Source organism: Phalacrocorax aristotelis, chromosome 3, assembly GCF_949628215.1.
Source record: "Phalacrocorax aristotelis chromosome 3, bGulAri2.1, whole genome shotgun sequence".
Taxonomy (NCBI): domain Eukaryota; kingdom Metazoa; phylum Chordata; class Aves; order Suliformes; family Phalacrocoracidae; genus Phalacrocorax; species Phalacrocorax aristotelis.
In genome coordinates, this window is record NC_134278.1 from 38,599,592 (window position 1) to 38,605,384 (window position 5,793).

General features: G+C 38.9%; 1 protein-coding gene across 3 annotated transcripts in view; it reads right to left on the reverse strand.

The window, feature by feature from the left end:
* The window catches only part of UBE3D (ubiquitin protein ligase E3D), an 82,748-nt gene that overhangs the window by 50,168 nt on the left and 26,787 nt on the right, over positions 1-5,793 (reverse strand). The window lies entirely within an intron of this gene.

The window sequence follows — 5,793 nt, forward strand, 5'->3', positions numbered from 1 at the left end:
TGTTCTCTCCAATTTCTACTGGAGGCAATCAATGAACGTTACAGTTACCTGGTACCCATCACTATACTATGTTCTTGAAGCCGTTAGCTGAGTTAGACTTACATCAGACATAATCGGCAATACAAGAAACTCACCTGGGCAACTGTGCTAAATTCAATGGTCCTGCATGTAAAGGAGAGCTGCAGAGGTGCTAAAAGTGTCTGCAAAATTGCTGTGGTGGTGGGTAAAAACCAGCTTCTCAGTAACTGATTCCTTCTTGCAGTTGCCAGTGAGAGTTTCATCAGTATCAGAGAAACTAAATATAGTTTTCCATAAAATCTCTCAACTCAGACAAGGGTTTGTATTTCTTAATCATCGTGCCATGCTTGAAAAATTAGAGGCCTTAATTAATATTAATGACATGCAGCCACTTCTGTTTGAAATACAACAGCTGAACAACAGTTTGCACCTATAATATGTAGACAGCTGAAAACAGGAAGTAGAGAATATCAACAGACAAGTTTTTTAAATATAACTACAACCAGTAAAGCTCACATTTGGTAACGATACTGGATTCAAAATGCACTAAATCATTAAATATCTCATGACTCTTCTTAGAGCCCCTTTAGGTCCCTTTTTCAGAAGACGATTCTTTGCATTACCAGGATTAATTCCAGCTGGTCAAAACTATGCTGGATTCTCCCTCCCCAATTAAAAAATATTCCCCAATTTCTGGAGAAAGATTAAAGTCTGGAAAAAAATGTAGCATAAAAAATACTTCAAAATGCTTCGGCAATCTATCATCATCAGATATCAATTTTGGACAAAAATGAGGAAACACATGATATTGCTTAACCATATTGCTTCCTGAGACACACAGGACAGTTTGGAAGCCAGCTAATAAGGAATAAGGAGTACATACGAAAGTGCAACTACCTCAACAACATTTCTATACTGAAATAAAACCATTTTGGAGGGTTCAGTAAAATCAATGTCTACACGGGAATGAAAAATTGCGCTTAGTTTAAACCCAACTTCTCATCAGTTCTGCTACTGATACTAGGCAGCAGTCTTGATCAACTGAACCCATCCGCACCAGCTGAGAAGCCCCATCTGTAGCACTGGAGACATGGACATGCAGTTGACACACATGCCGACAACTCACTCCCCTGAAGAACCATCTTCAACGAGACAATGTACAATTTTGTTTTCTCCAGGAGAGCCAGCAAAATGAGGGCCAGCAAGAGCACTAGAATGGTTTCTGTATTCCTGCCTCTGGGACTATGGAGAACTCCAGAACATCAGAATCCCGCCAGCGTCACTGTGAAGTAAGGAAAAATTTGAAGGCTTAACAGGTATTACGGTAATGTGTATGCTCTGGGAAGAATGTAAATCAAATGTAATACTCTTTTAACCATACACAGAGGGAAAATGGGCACGGTCAATCCATCAGCTCATGACTGAAATTCGTCAACATATTTGACTGAAATTCTGAAGTTCTGCAGCAATTTTATTCCCTGGAACAACACCTTCCACCTCTCCAGTCAGATCTCCTCCTCTTCTGCCTCAAACATTCATATCCATATAGGCATCACTTATTATGCCTAAGAGTTATACAAATTGTTTCATTTCTAGCTTAAGGCCAGTATTCAGAGAAGCCAGCACGAGAATTGCTCATTCTGCTTATCCCTGATGCTACAACATTCAAAATAAGCAACCAACAGCAACATCCTATTGTTGCCACCCACAAATGGAAATATCCTGCACAACTTCACAAATTAGCTTTCCTCGGTCTCAAGTCATATGCTCCCAATTTGCTTTAGCCTCATTGATTTAAAAAGTATTGCAAATAAAATTAGCAGTCTAAATAATTTTGTTAATCTAAGTATTGTTCGTTTGTGCAGCCTGTCATGGAGAAATACAATAGAAACAACAAATCCTAATTAATTTAAAACAGCCCAAGATCCTAGAATTCAGTAAATCAGGTTCTGAGGTTTAAGCAGCTCTTGTCAGCAATCTGTCCAACAGGCTTTTCTAAGTTTTGGGTTTTCACTGTTGGCTTGTTATAGGATTTCTGCCTGCTCAAATGGATCCTCTCATTTAAAAGGCATTATAGGAGTTGAGTACTTACAGTTCCCAAGTGAACCTAACAGTCTTTATAAGTCTGTAAACTTACAAACTGTAAGCCCCTAAGTGGAAAGCTGCTATAGTTTGATCTACAATTGTAAAATTATCCTCAACAGATCATCACTATTGCATTTAGGCTATGTGGCTTTCAAAAAAGCAGCGTTACAAGAAAAGCAAGATGAATATAAAAGAGATATAGACATGTCTTATAGTAAGACTTGAATAGATGTGACACTGCTGTCCTTCCAGCAAACTGGCCCGTATATCTAACTCCTAAATGTAATCAGCAAGAATACTGACCACATGCTGTAATCCCAGTTAGAAGTTCAGGATCCCCATGTCCATTTTGCAAGGATGAATGAAGAATTGTTGTTCGCTAAATCCCCCAATCCTAGATCTAGAGGCAACTCACTGAAACTAGCAGGAGATCAGTTTAGAAGAAGTTGAAAGAGTACCACACGGCAGTAGTGAACTTCTGCAACTTGCTGTTACAAGAGATTGTGGAGGCAGACAGCACCAGTAAGGTCAAAAAGCATTTATTCAAATAGATGGTCAAAAGATGCATGGACAGTAAAAGAAATAGGCAGGGCTGTACCTTCAAACACCCTTAATACAACAACTACAGAGCTGAGCTGTACAAGGAAGTGCTGAGGCCCACATGCTACTCTAAAGAACACCTCTGGATGTTGGAGGGAGGATACTGGGCTAGATGATGCACTGCTCTGGCCCAGCATGGTATTTCTTACATTCTTACCCAACAAAAGTGGAAGTAACAACCTGGCAATGCACTTTTTAAACACTATACATTTTAAATTAGTTTCAGATAGTCTTGCTGCTTTTAATTCACATTTTTTCCCATCCAACTTGACATTTCTCTCATTGGAAATCCTGAGATTCCCAAAAAAGTAAGCTACAGCAATACAAACCAGAGAGACATAAGAACTACCAAAATTTTGCTTACCTGAATAACAGTGTTTCAGAAATAAACATGAAGAATTACACAGAAAAAATTATACAAGCAACAAGCTCAGCTGGAATGATAACATGAGCAAAATTTTTGAGCAAAAATACAAGAGACCTTATTTGGTACACAGAGGGTTTATTCCAACATTTTTCTCTACTTCAGTTAGTACTTCTAAGACTACTTACAATTGGAAAGATTAGAGACCAAATATATGACAGCTCTGAAGAGTTGGAAAGCTATATCAGACCTGTGTTTAGGAACAAGAATGAAGTTCTTAAGTAACTATCATAAAAGGATACTACACATGACAGGTCTAGTTTCAATAAACAAGAAAGTCAGGATATTCCTCCTGAAAGTCATACCTAAAAGTTGCACACAGCTTTTCCTAGAGGTGCAAAAGGATGTTACTAGTACTGAGTAACAGTTCTTTCTTCTGAAGAACAACCTCTAGCTAAAAGTAAGAGTTCTCAGATGGAGCTTTCGTCTCTTCTTCCAAGCTTCAGTCCAAGCATTCAAAGTTCAGGAGGCTTATACCTTCTACATGTCTATCAAACTCTGAAAATTATTTTTTTCCTCCCTGTCCCAAGAGCCTGACTGGCATCAGACTGCATCCTTCAAAAATCTTTCCCTGAGTGCTCAGTCAGATAAAGTCCTTTTAAGGCAACCCACCCCACCTGTGGTGTCAGTTATCTTAACTTGATACCATGAAAGAATTTGAGAAGAGAAAAAAAAATTACCTGAAACAAAACAGATCCCTCACACTCCATTTACAATCACACCCACTCATTTCATCATTCCAGATATGGCACAAGAAGTTTATTATACTACAGAAATCATCTTAAAGAGAACACAGAACAGTGAAACATTGGTCACTCAGTCAATTCTTGGTCTGTGTGCTCCCATGCGTTTTCTACAGGCAAGAGTTGCTGAAACACTAGGAAAAGGCATTCTATTTCAGACATACAAAAATCAGTGAAATAGGACACAGCTCAGTGCTTTTATGAGAGGTGAATTCCTCTAGAGTCATATACTGAATGAAAGCCATTCTTGGGACAAATAAACAACATTCTGGAATACAGGAGTAACAGCTTCATAAACATCTCAGTATACATGGACTGTAATTAAGGCATTGGGACTCAAAAGCTCCAGGTTTTCAACCACAAACTCAATTTTCTACTTTATTCTGTCCCTCTAAAGCTAGTAAAATGAACAATTTCTGGAAGTAATTTTTCAACTCTCAAATGATAAGCAGAAAATTCCTACACAGGAGAAGGTTCTGCAAAAGCTGTAAACCGTTCAGAAAGACACTAGATGCATATGAGAAATAAAAAGCTACCAGTGACTTTGTGACAAAGCTTTGCCTAGCACACTACTATAAGGGGAAAATTGTAATTTTCTTCTGACAGTACCTTCACATATATTTTCTGAGATCAAGTTATGGTTGAATTGCCATGTAACTGTATTTTCAATTTTCTTCATACATTTTTACAACACTGTCACTTCAGCAGTATTTACCGTTATCACTCCCAGCAGTCAAGGTTGTTTGCATAAGGTGTCATTTGCCAAGAACGTGTTACTTGAAAGGAAGACCTCTTCCATCTGCACAGCAGAATTGTAGGTGGAGAAAAGGAGCCTTGGTGAAAGTGGAGGGAACCAACATAATCACATACACATCATCCATAAATATGTAAGTAAGAATGGAGCAGAAAATGCATGAGGCATCCTTCTCTAATGGGACTCAACTACACTCATACTTGTTTCATAGGTGACAAGAAGAAAGGTCAGCATATAATTTCAACTAATTTGTTGTAGAAGGATTGCTCATAAAGCTCCTGCAAGGGCTGGAAGCCTAACTGTAGGCACACAGACCCAGAACCCATGCTATCACACATAAGACTCACCTAAGTGTTTCTAGCCCTGTTTAACAGCTGAAGGAGTAAGATACAAATCAGTACAACACTTAAAGGCTACCCTCAGGAAGATCAGAGGAATAGGGCTCTGCAAGGAGAAATGCCTAGAGCTACACTATAAATAGCATGTCTGGATATACTTAACCACATCTTAACTTCACAGTGCCTTAAAAGCTACTGAATGCTCTTAAGCAACTCAGTCTAACAGACAAAGAATACCCAGAACACAACTGTTAACAATTCCTTGCCAAAACAAAGGTGTATGGAGAGCGGCTCCACATGATGTCTTCTTAGTTGGTCCTATTCCATACCTCAGTTACAGTCCCAAAGACTGGAACAAGAGAGATGCTTCTTTCATTCACAAACGACAGGAAGATGGGAAGGGCCATCAGTACGCCACATGTTAGAAATCAAAATGGCCAAGAGGGAAAAAGGTTCTGAACAAAACTAGCATGTAATTTGACAAAGGACAACTGCACAAAAACAGAGAGCAAGGCTGCTTACTAGACTGCAATCTGCTGGAAAGGATCTCATGGTCAACACAGTTCAACAAATGAACATGAATCAGCATGTTGTTGATAAAAGGATAGATGCCACACAAGGGGTAATCACCTTCCCTACAACGTTCAGCCTAACTCAGAACATAGGTTTGTTACTGCAAGCTTTGGGATCAGCCACCCCTAAACAACCATTGCTCCAAATGGGTTAATTATCACTGCAGCTGTTACCACTCAGCAGCCAGTAATGAACCACGAACATTTATCCTCAAATGTTTGTTTCCTTTGTACTGTTAATATTTAGAGTAATACTGAA